At 46.5% G+C, this 15,381-nt stretch overlaps 1 protein-coding gene across 1 annotated transcript in view; it reads left to right on the top strand.

Annotated features, from left to right (window-relative positions):
• Positions 1 to 15,381, top strand: part of trit1 (tRNA isopentenyltransferase 1) — a 753,539-nt gene that overhangs the window by 662,026 nt on the left and 76,132 nt on the right. The gene's annotated exons all lie outside the window — the stretch shown is intronic.

The raw sequence follows: 15,381 nt of genomic DNA, 5'->3' as shown, positions 1-15,381 counted from the left end.
GAAACCCACGCAAACACGGGGAGAATGTGCAAACTCCACACAGACAGTCACCCGAGGCCGGATTTGAACCCGGGTCCCTGGCGCTGTGAGGCAACAGTGCTAACCACTAAAAGATCATTTGCCCTATTTCGAAGAGGAGCAGGGAGTAATCCTGGGTGTCCCAGCCAATATTCATCCCTCAATTAACAGCAGTAACAAAACTAATTATCTGGTCATTATTACATTGCTGTTTGTGGGAGCTTCGTGTGCGCAAATTGCTGTCGAGTTTCCTACATTACAACAGCGATTACACCTCAAAAAGTACTGCATTGGCTGTAAAGGGCCGGTGGTCGTGACAGGAGCTATATTAATAGAAATCTTTCCTATTCTTTCTTTTACCCCGGATCAATATAATCATTTTCCGCTAATCAGAATATCCTAAAGTCTGCTGATGTGATAAGGGATTGGTTTATCTTTCTATTGTAGCAATGATAACATTTAGCCTTTTCCTGTTAAGCAGCGAAGTACAAGTCTGTTTAAAGTACCGCTGGGCCGTTGGGCCACGGCTGACCCTGCAGCAATGGTCAGTTTCACGATGAAGTAATAAGCGGATTTAATGAAACTCGACATTGCAAACAAATTCTCCAATTTCAGGGAACTTTAATCATTTGGTAACAGTTTGGGATGAAAGCTAGTTCTGCAAAGGGCAACTTCTGGACATCCATCATCATTTTCAATTAGTACAATAGATACAGAAACAAGAAGTCTTACTGTTAAAGGTTTCACTTGGTATAATTGCAATTATATGGGCCAAGAGTGAAACTATCGATCAGATAAATCAATTAAATTATCTTTATGTGGAGTTTTATTTTATCTTTGATATAATTGTGTAATGCAGAAAGGTGAGGATTGTCGAGTACAGGGAGTGAGAACAATGAATGCAGACTAAGAGTTTCGAATGAGTATTCGGTTTGGTGAAGGCCTGAGCTCAGGACTGTGACATGTTTGGGTCTCCACACCAACCATCATCAGGTGTGCTTCTCATTTCTACCTTTTAAATGTGTGTGTACGGACTATGGCATATGAGCTGAATATACCTATGGCACCTCACGCCAGTGTTCAAGAACCTTATTGAAAAGCTTATGCTGACAATAGCCTTTGTAATTTTATTGTGAATGGGCTTCATTTATTAACTGTGATTAAGAGCCCGCTTTACCCGACACTCTTTAACGTTCCACCTGACCCAGACCTTCTCCAAAACCACAATTCTCTTGGTTGCAGGGCCCCGTGGACACCGGGTTCTGCCAAACCGGCTGGCATCCTGCTTCTGGGGGAAGTGGTGATTAGTTGCGGCCGGTATGTGTAAGAGCCACATTCTCATTTTACTGGATGCGGACCACCAGTAGTATTTAAGGACCGAGTCAGGCAGCCGGCAGAGGTTTCAGTTCCATCAGTCAGCGATGTTCTGAACCTAGCTACAATCGTGAGAAGGCGACCTGCAATCAACCACATCATCCAAACTCAACAGGTAAAATAGAAACCAACGGCATGTATAATTAACCATTACATTACCGTGTCACGTTCAATCTGATGTGGTTGTGATTCCCCGTCTCCTGTTTCGAATTAACCAGTTGTTGTATTCCCTTGTGTTTCTCTGTTTCTAATTAACAGTTACTGTGTTTCCCTGACATTCCCGTCTCCTCTATTTCTAAATAAACAGTTTCTGTCTCTCCAGACCCCTACTTTTAAATGAACAGTTACTGTGTTACCCCATGTCTCCTGTTAGTCTATGTCTAATTAGAGTTAGCTTATTCCCCTGAAATTCCTTGTCCTCTATTTCTAATTGAACAGTTGCTGTCTTCCCGTGTCCCCTACTTTTAAATGAAGTGTTATTGTGACCCGCTGGTCCCTATTTCTAACAGCCGTTGCCATATTCCACTGACCTCTATTTCTAATTAAATCATTCCGATGTTCGCCTATATTCCCTTTATTCTATTTCTAATTAAAGGTTACTTTATTGCACTTAATTTTCCTTTTCTCCATTTCTAATTAAACATTTACAGTGTTCCCCTAAATTCCCCTTTATTCTAATTCTAATCCTCCTGTCCTCTAGTTTTAAATATAAAGATTCGGAAGGAAGCCTGTTCCATAGATAGACAGTCGCTCACTGAAACAATGTTTACAGAGATTCGTTTTGAATTTGCCCATTCAATCTCAGGCCGTGTCCTCTGGTTCTACTGTTCCGGACAAGGTGAAGCAGCTCATCATTGTTCAGCTTATCGAGTGGATTAAGAACAGTGTCTCGTACACATTCAGATCCCGGATATTCTTGTAACCTTTGATGTTTGTAATAGGATTGTTAATACGAAAAGTCTAATTAAACTGCTGGTGGTGGGGTGAATTACAATTCAACAGTTTCAATGGTTTACATTATATTTCAATTCAGAATCTATCAGCCTATATCATCGGCCTGTATATCATCCAAAGCAGACTTGTCCTGTTATTACAATTTCACTATAAAATCTCACTGACACTCTACTTCACTACAAGGTCGCAAAAAAATAAACGCTGTGAGTGGCCGGCAGGATTCCATTGGATTTAATGAACCGCAAGAAAAGTCCGCACCTACCTGGTGCCTCTGTACCTTCGAAGACTCATGCTCCTGGGCCTCCAGGCGGATGCCTGCATAAAGGCCCACATATCCCACGGGTGCATGCGGTTCGCAACCGTCCCTGGGATCATGTGGGCCGGTCCAACCAATCAAAAACGGGGATTCCCATTATGCTTATTGGGATTCCATTTATGTACAGAATTCCCCATAAGCATAATAGGAATTCCAACACTTTCACAACACTCAAATAAAAATAAATCATTACATGTCTAGAATGAATTAATATACAATTTAATTAAACATTTAAAATAAAACAACTGATTTGAAAAATAACTTTAGACATTTTTCAAGGGCAGCCGGCGCATGGGAACATCACCATCTCCAAGTTCCCCTACAAGTCATACACCATCCTGCCTTGGAAATATATCACAGATCCTTAGCGTCGCTGAATCAATGTCCTGGAACTCCCTCCCTAACAGCACTGTGGGTGGAACTTCACCACACGGACTGCAGCGGTTCAAGAAGGTGGTTGACCACCACCTTCTCAAGGGCAATTAGGGATGGATTAAAAAAAAAGTCAGGGCAGGGGAGTGTGACTAGCTGAAGTGCACTTGCAGAAAGCAGGCAGGAGCTTCATGGGCCGAATGGCCTTCTTGAATAAGAACATAAGAATATAAGCAATCGTAGCAGGGGTAGGCCATTTGGCCCTTCGAACCTGCTGCGCCATTCAATAAGATCATGGCTGATCTTCTACCTCATCTTCACTTCTGTAAGCATTCTATGATTCTATGATTCTGAGAAAAATTGCGACAACATACAATAAAATGGTAACAAACTTGCAGAATGTGAGTGTAAATGACCAACTAATTTCAGTGTAAGAATGTGAAGTGCTCTATTTTGGTAGGAGGAATAAGGAGGCCACGTATTCTGAAAGAAAATTAATATTTAACTTGTATAGAAACTTGGTTAGGCCACACTTGGTGTACTGTGCAGAGATTGGTCTCCATCTTACAAAAAAGGATATTGAGGTATTGGAGAAGGTGCAAACAGTCTGGGCTTGCGGCAAGTGGTGAGAGAACCAGCACAAGGGAAAACCTATTTGACTGAGAGGTTATAACTTTCTGAAATGACTGAAAAGTCAGGGACTCTTTTCTCTAGAAAAGAGAAGGCTGAGGTGGGACCTAATAGAGGTTCCAAAATTATGAATTGTAAACATCAATGCTTTCAGGAACAGCAACAGATTACGTTAGCATGGTGGTTATGTTTTTGACACAGTAATCCAGAAGCATTGGCTAATTATCCTGTAACGACAGCTCAAATCACACAGATGGCAATTTGCTGAATTTCAATTCAGTTAACTAAATAAATCAGAAAATCTACTGTGATTAATGTTGACCATGAAGCTCTTGGATTGTCATATAAAGCTAACTGGTTCTCTAATGTCCTTCAGTTAAGGAACCATGTTGCCTTTACTCGGTGTGGCCTGTATTTTTAATTCATTCCTGGGATGTGGGCTTCGCTGGCAAGACCAGCATTTATTGCCCATCCCAAAGGGCCCCTGAGACAGTGATAGTGAGCCTTCTTCTTGAACGGCTTCAGTCCGTGCGGTGCAGGTACTCCCACAGTGCTGGTAGGGAGGGAGTTCCAGGATTTGGACTCAGCGACGCTGAAGGATCAGTGTTATAATTCCAAGTCAGGATGCTGTGTGACTTGGAGGGGAACTTGGAGATGATGATGTTCCCATGCGCCCGCTGCTCTTGTGCTTTTAGGTTGTAGAGTATGTGGGATTGGGAGGTGTTACTCCCCAACCACATATAATGTTAGAATAGCGACACAACTGGTAATGACAAATTCGGGATTCCCACCAGCAATGAGAGCAGTGGGCTCACCACGAGCAATTTTAGTATTGGGATCACCACCAGTGATGTTAGTATTGGGAGAACCAACAGCAATGTTAATACTGGGAGCACCACCACCAATGTTAGTATTGGGATCAACAGCAGCGATGTTAGCTTTGGGATCACCACCAGTGATGTTAGTATTGGGATCACCACCAGCAACATTAGTATTGGGATCACCACCAGCAATGTTACTATTTTGATCACCACTAGCAATGTTAGCATTGGAATCACCACCAGCAATGTTAGTATTGGGATTGTGGGAATTGACGAATTCCCAACTAATAACTGAGGTCGACTCAGGCGATCAAACAAACAGGTTTTTAATGTAAAACTAAATGAGTTCAAACAGTTTGTTGAGATCGATACAGGAGAACGACGAAAACAGGTCTTTACAAGATGGAGCTTCCACGAGGACTGCCAGGGCGGTCCCGTGGATGGCGTCATGACGTCATCACGTTTTTCCCGTGTTTGGGGGTCACGTGATTAGCAGCATGACGTCATTGCGTTTACCTGCATTTTACTGCAGTCTTAAAGGGAGCACGGCCCGTACATGCAAACAGTATGTACAAACACAGAAATAACTAACAGACTGGTACAGGCCATCGTTGGTGTTAGACATCGTTAAAGGGAATTATATACAGTTGCCCAGAGTCATTCAGTGGCTCCACCACATGCGACCCCCCAAAATTCGCTTTAACAGACAAAGTCAAATGGCGAGGGTGTCTGTTGAACCTGCCAGAACGACTCCTTTACACCTGAGGTGGAGGCTGCGGGGCGGCTGGCGGTCTGGCGGGCCATTGCGCTTGGGCTGCCGGAACGGCGATGGGTGGCCGTCCTCGTCTCGGCGGTTGTGCTGTCTCGATGGGGCGGTCGAGGTCCAGATGTGCTGGCTTTAATCGATCAACTGAATTGTGATCCGGCTTACCACCGACATCTGCCTTGAAGGTTTTGTCCCCTGCCTCCAACATGCAGAAGGGACCAGTATACAGGGCCTTGAGTGGATCCCTGTGAGCATCGTGGCAAATAAAGATGTATTCTGCTGTGTGCAACTCCGTTGGAACATGCGAACCCTGCAGCCCGTGGTGCGAAGTGGGCACCGGCGCAAAACATCTGTCCGCCTCCTGGTGACTAGTAAGCTGGGCAGACGCGGACCAAGGTTTCGTTGATTCTAGTGGGAAATCCCCTGGGACTCGCAGCGGTTGCCCGTACACCAGCTCCGTGGATGAAGAGTGAAGGTCTTCTTTGGGAGCCGTGCGAAGGCCCAACAGGACCCATGGTAGCTTGTCCGCCCAACCAGCGTCCTGGAGGCTGGCCCTCAGGGTGGCTTTCAGTGTGCGGTAGAAACATTCACATAGACCATTCACCTGTGGGTGGTAGGCTGAGGTGCGGTGGAATTTGACACCGAGTCCTTGAGCCACTGCATTCCAGAGTTCAGAGGAAAACTGTGGTCCCATGTCTGAAGAAAGATCAGCGGGCACTCCGAAACGGGCGACCCAGGTGGAAATGAATGCCCTGGCCACGTCCGCCGAAGTAGTGGATGATAGGGGAACTGCCTCCGGCCATCTGGTGGTGCGGTCAACCATGGTCAGGATGTGTGAAAAACCATGGGAGGGTGGGAGTGGACCCACCAGATCCACATTGACATGGTCAAATCACTGCTCCGGCACTGTGAAGGTGGCCAATGGAGCTTTGATGTGACGCTGTACTTTGGCCTTTTGCAGACCACGCAGGTGTTGGTCCAGTCGCGGACATCCTTGTGCATGCCGTGCCATACAAATTTCGCTGACATCAGCTTCTGGGAGGACTTCATTCCTGGGTGTGTCAACCCATGTATGGCATCAAACACTTTGTGGCACCAGACGGCTGGTACGACAGGGCGAGGGTCCCGTACGGAGATGTCACACAAGAGCCTGGTACCTGCGCATGGAATTTGACATCGGCAACTGGAGGCCAGTGACAGTGGTTCTGTGGGCTTGGACTTCTGGGTCCGGGGCTTCATCCGCTGCCATGAGGGCATAATTGATGCCTAAATGAACTGTATTGACGGTCGCACGGGAGAGGCAGTCGGCCACCAGGTTGTCCTTACCAGCCACGTGCTGTATATCTATGGTGAACTCGGATATGTAGTTCAGGTGACGTTGCTGTCGGGATAACCAGTTCGGCGGTCTTGGCCATGGCGAAGGTGAGCGGCTTATGGTCCACGAAGGTGGTGAAGGGACGTCCTTCCAGGAGGAAGCGAAAATGGCGGATGGCCAGAAAAAGAGCGAGCAACTCCCGGTCTAACGTGCTATACGTTCTCTCGTTCCGCCGTAGTTGACGGCTGAAGAATGCCAACGGCTGCCAGGTCCCGTTCACCCATTGCTCTTGTACGGCGCCAATTGCGCAGTCTGACGCATCAGTGGTGAGGGCGATGGTGGGTCCTGGCAGTGGGTGCGCCAGCATAGTCGCATTGGCCAAGGCTCTTTTTGTGTCGGCGAATGCCCGGGCCATGTCCTCCGTCCAGTCTACCATATGTTTGCCAGTCTTGCCCTTGAGGGCCTCGTACAGGGGCTGCATGAGTAGTGCTGCCTTAGGCATGAAACGGTGGTAAAAGTTTACCATGCCTAGGAATTCCTGCAGGGCCTTAATGGTTTGCGGGCGTGGAAAAGATGTTACCGCCTCTACCTACGCTTGTAAAGGAACTGCTCCCTCTGAAGTGATGCGATGCCCCAGTAAATCAATTTGTTGCAGGCCAAACTGACACTTGGCCAGGTTGATAATTAGGCCGTGCTGGCTGAGACGCTGAAAAAGGGTGCGTAGGTGACAGATGTGTTCTTCTTGTGGGACTGGCAATGAGAATGTCATCTAGATAGACGAAGAGGAACTTGAGGTCCCGCAGCATGGAGTCCATCAGGTGTTGCAAAGCCTGGGCGGCGATCTTTAAGCCAAATGGCATTCTTAAGAACTCGAAAAGGCTGAATGGGGTGATGACGGCGGTCTTCTGAACGTCTTGGGAATGAACGGGGACCTGGTGGTAGCCCCGGACAAGGTCGACATTCGAGAAGACAGTGTTCCCTGCCAAATGGGCAGAGAAATCCTGGATATGGGGGATCGGGTACCGATCAGGAGTGGTGGCGTTGTTTAGGCATCGATAGTCGCCGCATGTCCGCCATCCGCCGCCAGGGTTTGGGATGATGTGGAGGGGTGAAGACCAGGGACTATTCGACAGGCGAATAATCCCTAACCGTTCCATGGTCGCAAACTCTGCTTTTGCGACCGCCAGCTTGCCAGGTTCCAGGTGCCGGACCCGCGCGTAGACCGGAGGGCCATTAGTGGTGATGTGGTGTTCCATACCATGTTTCATGGCCGTGGAGGAGAACGTGGGTCTTGTGAGGTCGGGGAATTCGGCGAGCGACCTCACCCAGAGCTGGAAATGCACAGGCGATGGTGCACGATGTGGTGTTACTGCGGTAACAAGGGATAGAATGAAAAGTAGCCCTGTTGATCAACCGCTGGTTCCTCACGTCAACCAGGAGGCCGTTGGCACACAGGAAATCCATGCCGAGAATGGGTTGCGAAACCTTGGCCATCACAAACTCCCAGTGGAAACGTTGGCCCCCGAAACACAACTGCACCCGCCGTCTGTCTGAATTGCTCCACCATTGGCCGCTTCAAGGGCAAGGCCGTGAATCCCGGTCTGTACATCGAGGGCAGATGCGGGTAAGATGCTGCACTGCGCCCCGGTGTTGCACAGATAATGACAACCAGAGAGAGTATTGGTGATAAACAGCAACTTGCCCGCATTGCCGATTGCCATCGCGGCCGCGGGGCGCCCGTTAGACCCGTTCCTCGGTGGTCGTAGCTATTTTTATGTTTTTTTGCGGGGGAAACTGCAGGGAGGGCAGCAATGACTTGCTTTCGCTCCGAACTGCGCGTGGTAGGAACACAGCCCAACAGGTTGACGAGCTTCGGCGGCGTCTGTGGGGGATGGGTGCCTAGTGGCGGCGCAGTGCTGCTGAGTAACGGCGAAAATTTTGTCCGCCTCTGCCGGGAGTGCTGCACAGTCCTCAACTTTGGATCTGGCCAGGGCGGCTTGCACCTGTTCCGGTAGCTGGCTGAGGAATAATTCCCGGAATAGGAAGCATTCCAGTTCAGAGCCAAGTAGAGCGATCATTTGGCTCATGCACTCCGAAGGCTTGGAGTCCCCGAGCCCGGCATAGCGAGCAGTCGATGGGCGCGCTCCGATTTAGCGAGGCCGAAGACTTGTAGCAACCGCGCCTTGATGGTTTCATACCTGCGCTCATTAAAGAGCAGGACCTCAAAGGTTGTAATCTCTGGATTACTCCCGGTGCCACGTGCTAGTGAGTATAGGAATAGGAGGATAGAGCAGATGAATGCGTGGCTAAAGAGTTGGTGCAGTAGGGAGGGCTTTAGTTTCCTGGATCACTGGGCCTGCTTCTGGGGAAGGTGGGACTTGTACAAGTTGGACGGGTTGCACCTGAACCAGAGCGGGACAATTATCCTTGCGGGGAGGTTTGCTAGCACTGTTCGGGGGGGGGGTTAAACTAAAATGGCAGGGGGTTGGGAAGCTGAGCAGGGAGACAGAGGAAAGGGAAACAGGGATAAAAGCAAAAGATAGGAAGGAGAAAAACAAAAGTGGCAGTCAGAGAAATCAACGGTTTAAATCAAACGTGGCCACGGAAAAATAATAATTCTAATAGGTCTAAGAGCGTTAAAAAAACAAGCCTGAAGGCTTTGTGTCTTAATGCAAGGAGCATTTGTAATAAGGTGGATGAATTGGCTGCGCAAATAGAGGTAAACGAATATGATTTGGTTGGGATTACGGAAACGTGGCTCAAGGATGGCCAAGACTGGGAACTCAACATCCAGGGGTATTCGATATTCAGGAAAGATAGGCAAAAAGGAAAGGGAGGTGGGGTAGCATTACTGGTTAAAGAAGGGATTAATACAATTGTAATGTGTAGTGTCTGTGTGTTGATAAAGACACTGAAGACAGGAGTTGGTTCATAGGTGTTTACTAAGCAAAGTCTGGGGGGTGGTTCTAACGGATATACACAATATACAGGCTTATATAGCCCGAGTGGCAATTACCGGCATTACAGCACACCTGGGGCTCTTAAAGGCACATACACTACAATTCCTCCCCTTTTAGCTAACCAGTACATCATATTTTAAGTAATTATTAATTACATGTTATAAGCAAAATAATATACACATTGCTGTAGTTAATTAATTATAAGTCAGTCTCTCAGGAGGCTTCCTGACTCGGTCCGGATAACACCTCGGGGGCGTAGTAGTTTCTGGTGGTGTAGTAGGTTCTTCTGGCAAGGCTGATTCAGCTTGAATGCCAGTGTCGGGTTCATTGGGTTCCAGTATCACCGGATCGGAGGTAGATATGGGTATCTCTACTTCATCGTTAGATGTATAGAGTTGTGGTGTAGGTTGTCCCTTTTCAGATGACTTTATGATTTGGTCAGCATGGCGCCTTATTATGCTTTCTCTGATGTCCACGGTATACATCAGTGGTCCTAGTCGTGTGCAGATAGTTCCAGGCTGCCATTTCTCGGTACGGTAGTCCCGGGCCAAAACTTGTTGACCTATCTGGAAGGTTCTAGTTGGCCTTTCATTCATGCCTTGAAACTGCCGGTTCTCCACGTCCCTTCTGATGTTGGGCTTGACCAAATCCAGCCGGCATCTTAGGTTTCTATTGAAGAACATCATGGCGGGTGTTTGGTTGGTAACCATATGTGTTGCATTCCTGTATGCGAATAAGAAGTTATCCACCTTGTGCTGAAGTTTTATGTCTTCATTACCCATGGCCTTGATGGCCTTCTTGAAGGTCTGGACAAACCTTTCAGCCAATCCATTGGTGGCGGGATGGTATGGGGCGGGCGTGTAGTGCTTAACCCCATTGTGTTTTTAAGAACTTTCTGAATTCTTCGGACACAAATTGCGGTCCATTATCAGAACATATCTGTTCCGGCAGCCCATTCCTGGCAAATATGGTCCTTAATACTGTGATGGTTTTTTCCGTGGTGGTGGAGGACATCTTTATTACCTCCAGCCACTTGGAGTGTGCATCAACCGCAATTAAGAACATTGAGTCCATAAATGGACCAGCAAAGTCGATGTGCACCCTTTGCCAGGGAGATGAGGGCCACTCCCATGGATGTAGAGGGGCTTGTGGTGGAGCGTTTTGGACCTTCTGGCATCCTAGGCAGCTCTTGGTCATTTCTTCGATGTCTCCATCGATACCTGGCCACCATACAAACGCCCTAGCTAGGTTCTTCAGTTTCACTCCACCCAGATGCCCCTCGTGAAGCTCCTTTAGCACTTTATCCTGGAGTTTGGGTGGAATTACCACTCTGGATCCACACATCAAGGTTCCTCAGCACACTGACAGCTGTTCTCTTCTTTGCGAGAATGCTGGCAACAGTGGTTCGCCATGTGCTGGCCATCCCTTCACTGTTAAATCGTAGACCCGTGAGAGAGTCGGGTCATTTCTCGTCTCCCTTTCAATGGCAGAATTTGTTACTGGTAGACATTCCACTATGGTAGAGTGGAACATCTCTACTGGGTCTACTGTAGGTGCCTCTTATACCGTTGGCAACGGTAGGCGCGATAAACCGTCAGCATTCCCATGTTGTTTTGATCCTTTGTATTCTATGTTGTATTGGTGTGCCCCTAGAAAAAGGGACCACCTCTGTAGCCTTTGCGCTGTCATAATGGGAACACCTTTTTTAGGGTTGAATATGGAGATGAGGGGTTGATGGTCAGTCAACAAGGTAAATTTTTGTCCGTGTAGGTAATGGTTGAATTTCTTCACTCCCCATACCAGGCTGAGTGCTTCCCTGTCGATTTGGGCATAGTTACGCTCAGCTGAGTTTAATGAGCATGACGCAAAAGCTATCGGCTGTTCTGAACCATCAGGGAATTTATGGGATAATACTGCTCCTATGTCGTAAGGGGATGCATCGCACGCCAGTCTGATTGGCAGTGATGGGTTGTAATGAGCCAAAACTTCTTCGGATGTGATTAAGTCTTTGCATTTATGGAAGGCACGTTTACAGTCTTCGTTCCATTTCCAAATCACTCCTGTTTGTAGAAATTCATTAAGAGGGTGTAGAAGAGTTGATAAGTTCGGTAAAAATTTATGATAGTAATTTATTAATCCCAGGAACGACCTTAATTGTGAAACATTTTCAGGTGCTGGGGCTTTTATGACCGCTTCAATTTTTTCAGGTGACTTATGCAACCCTTCATTATTAATTATGTGGCCACAATATGATACCTGATTTTGGAAAAATTCGCACTTGGGGTGATTCACTCGTAGTGAGCCTAGTGAGCACCTGCTCCAAATTGGCAAGGTGCTCGTTGTCATTTTCTCCTGTTACAAGGATGTCATCCAGGTAGCATTGAGTCCCCGGAATCCCTTGCAGGACTTGCTCCATAGCTCTTTGCCAGATAGCTGGAGCTGATGCTGCTCCAAAAACCAGTCGATTGTACTGGTACAGGCCTTTGTGTGTGTTTATCGTGAGATACTTTTTAGAGGCCTCCTCAACCTCCATCTGTAGATATGCCTGTGCCAAGTCAATTTTGGTGAAACGTTTCCCTCCGGATAGTGAGGCAAAAATATCTTCTATCCTCGGAAGAGGATACTGTACTGTGTGAAGGACCGGGTTTACAGTCACCTTGAAGCCTCCACAGATGCGAATTTTTCTCTGTTCTTCAGATTTATCATTATTCAATGCTTTTTTCATGACTGGAACGATGGGTGTTGCCCACTCGCTCCAATCTATTTTGGATAATACGCCTGCTTTTTCCAAATTCTCCAGCTCTGCCTCGACTGCTGGACGTATTGCGTATGGCACCGGTCTTGCCTTAAAAAATTTGGGAATTGCTGCATCTTCCACTTTTATTGAGGCGGTGATGCCTTTCAAGGTTCCTAGTTTCTCTTGAAACACTTCTTTGGCGTTGGCCAAGATGTCTTTTAATCGTTCAGGTATGATGTCATCATTGTTTTTTTTCTTACTGGTCACCGTTAGTGCCTGAATGGAGTGCCAGTCTAAACGTATCTTTCTGATCCATTCACATCCCAACAACGGTGGACCACCATCTTGTAGAATGTATAAATACAACTTTTGTATTTCTTTGCCGTTGTATACAACAGGCACCCTTATTTTTCCTTTGGGGTATACTTTCTGCCCCGTATATGTTTTTAAGATAATGGCTGTGTCTTTTAGAGGTATATGCAAAAATAGCCTCTCGTAATCCCGTCGATTTATTACGGTTAGAGCTGATCCTGTATCAAGCTCCATTTTAACTGGGGACCCTGCTATCGTGAGGGTAACCCAAATGGTTTGGTAATCATCTTTGGCAAGTACATTATGTAATTTGAGACAGCTTAGTCTCTTGTTTTCGAAGTCGCTATCACTCTTCTGGTCTTCGGAGCTACTGTCCATCATCATTTGTACCTTCCTGTACTTTTCTTTATTGATTTTTTTTTTCTGTCTGTGGATTTATTTTGTCCAGATCGGCATACCCGTGCAATGTGTCCAATCTTTCCGCATTGCCTGCATGCTTTGTCCTTGAACCAGCAGTCCCTCTGGTTATGGGTAGATCTGCCGCAGCGATAACATCTTTCGAAACCCTGTGTCATTTCATGGGTGCCGAAGTCCTGTGTCTTTTGTTGTATTTCTGCAGCTCCTCTTGCTGCTGCTTCGTATGATACAGCCATACTGAAAGCTTTGTCCAATGTTGAATCTTTTTCAGAAAGCAGCCTTTTTTGTGTTCCTTCACTTAAGAGACCGCAAACTAATTTGTCTCGAAGATAATCTGATAGTCCTGCCCCGAATTGGCAGTACTTTGATAGCTTTCTTAATTCGGTTAGGTAATCAGCATTACTTTCATTCTTGTGTTGATTTCTCTTGAAGAACTTGAATCGTTCTGCTATCAGCAGCGGTGTTGGGTTTAAGTGCTCCTGCAGGGTATCAACAATTTCTTTAAAATTCTTGTCCTTTGGTTTGGCTGGAGTGATTACATTTTGTAACAGCCCGTATGCCTTTGCGCCCATTAAGTTCAGAAGTACTGAAGCTTTTTTATCATCTTCTATTCCATTTGCATTGCAATATACCTCTACTCTTTCCACGTATGCGGTCCAATCCTCTATTTCGCTATCAAAAGATTCAATATTGCCAGACTTAGGCATTTCAGAAAAGATATGGCGCTTCCCACGCTTTTTTTTCTTTTCTGCAGCAAAGATATGGCGCTTCCCGCGCTTTCCCACCGCTGCTGCCGATGACAACGCTGTTTACCGCGGTTTCCGTTCTTTTTAAAAAAAAAATTATTTACTGTTGGAGACTCGTTCCTGCCAGAGTTTCTCTCCAGGTCTGAACGCTGACCTGCTTGCCGCGCCGGCCGTCTCCCGAGTGCTCCCTCCCAGTCCGTTATTGCTTGCCTCCGACTTCGCTGCTTGTCTCAGATGTACAGCCAGCCGCTAGAGCCCCAGCCTGACGCCCAGGAAGGATTAGCGCAGTACCTGCCACCAGCTTGGCCAGCTGGTGAAACCACAGCTTCTCTCACTTCCTTGAGTCTTCTGGACGCCCGAGGAATCAATGTCCTTGAGGTACTGCTGAATTGCAGGTAAGTTCGTTTCCACTTCGTCGCCACTGTAGTGTCCGTGTGTTGATAAAGACACTGAAGACAGGAGTTGGTTCATAGGTGTTTACTAAGCAAAGTCTGGGGGGGGGTTCTAACGGATATACACAATATACAGGCTTATATAGCCCGAGTGGCAATTACCGGCATTACAGCACACCTGGGACTCCTAAAGGCACATACACTACATAATGAAGGATATTAGCTCTGATGATGTGGAATCTGTATGGGTAGAATTGAGAAATACTAAGGGGAAAAAAACATTAGTGGGAGTGGTATATAGACCTCCCAACAGTAAGGCGGAGGTTGGGGATGGCATTAAAAGGGAAATTAAAGAAGCGTGCAATAAGGGCACAGCAGTCATCATGGGTGACTTTAATCTACATATAGATTGGGCCAACCAAATTAGTAACAATACTGTGGAGGAGGAATTCCTGGAGTGTTTACGGGATGGTTTCCTGGACCAATATGTCGAGGAACCAACCAGAGATCAGGCCATCTTAGACTGGGTATTATGTAACGACAAAGGATTAATTAGCAATCTTGTTGTACGAGGCCCCTTGGGTCTGAGCGATCATAATATGATCGAATTCTTCATTAAGATGGAGAATGAAGTAGTTGACTCAGAGACTAGGGTCCTCAATTTAAATAAAGGAAACTACGATGGTCTGAGGAGCGAGTTGGGTAGGATTGATTGGGGAATGGCACTCAAAGTGATGATGGTGGATAGGCAATGGCAAACATTCAAAGACAGAATGGATGAGCTACAGAATTTGTTCATCCCAGTTTGGCATAAAAATAAAACAAAAAAGGTGACTCAACCATGGCTAACAAGGAAAATTAGGGATAGCATAAGATCCAAGGAGATGACATATAAATTGGCCAGAAAAAGCAATAATCCTGAGGATTGGGAGCAGTTTAGGATTCAACAAAGGAAGACAAAGGGATTAATTAAGAAAGGGAAAATAGAATATGAGAGTAAGCTTGCAGGGAACATAAAAACTGACTGTAAAAACTTTTATAGATATGTGAAGAGAAAAAGATTGGTGACGTCAAGCGTAGGTCCCTTACAGTCAGAATCAGGGGAATTTATAATGGGAAACAAAGAAATGGCGAACCAACTAAATTAATACTTTGGTTCTGTCTTCACAAAGGAGGACACAAATAACCTCCCAGAGATGCCGGTGAACATAGGGCCTGATGAAAGGGTGGAACTGAAAGAAATCAGTATTT

The sequence above is a fragment of the Somniosus microcephalus genome, chromosome 20 (assembly GCF_052327205.1).
Source record: "Somniosus microcephalus isolate GS21.2 chromosome 20, FLI_Smic_1.0, whole genome shotgun sequence".
Taxonomy (NCBI): domain Eukaryota; kingdom Metazoa; phylum Chordata; class Chondrichthyes; order Squaliformes; family Somniosidae; genus Somniosus; species Somniosus microcephalus.
The sequence above is the reverse complement of the archived record's forward strand: the minus strand, read 5'-3'. Positions and strand labels throughout refer to the sequence as shown.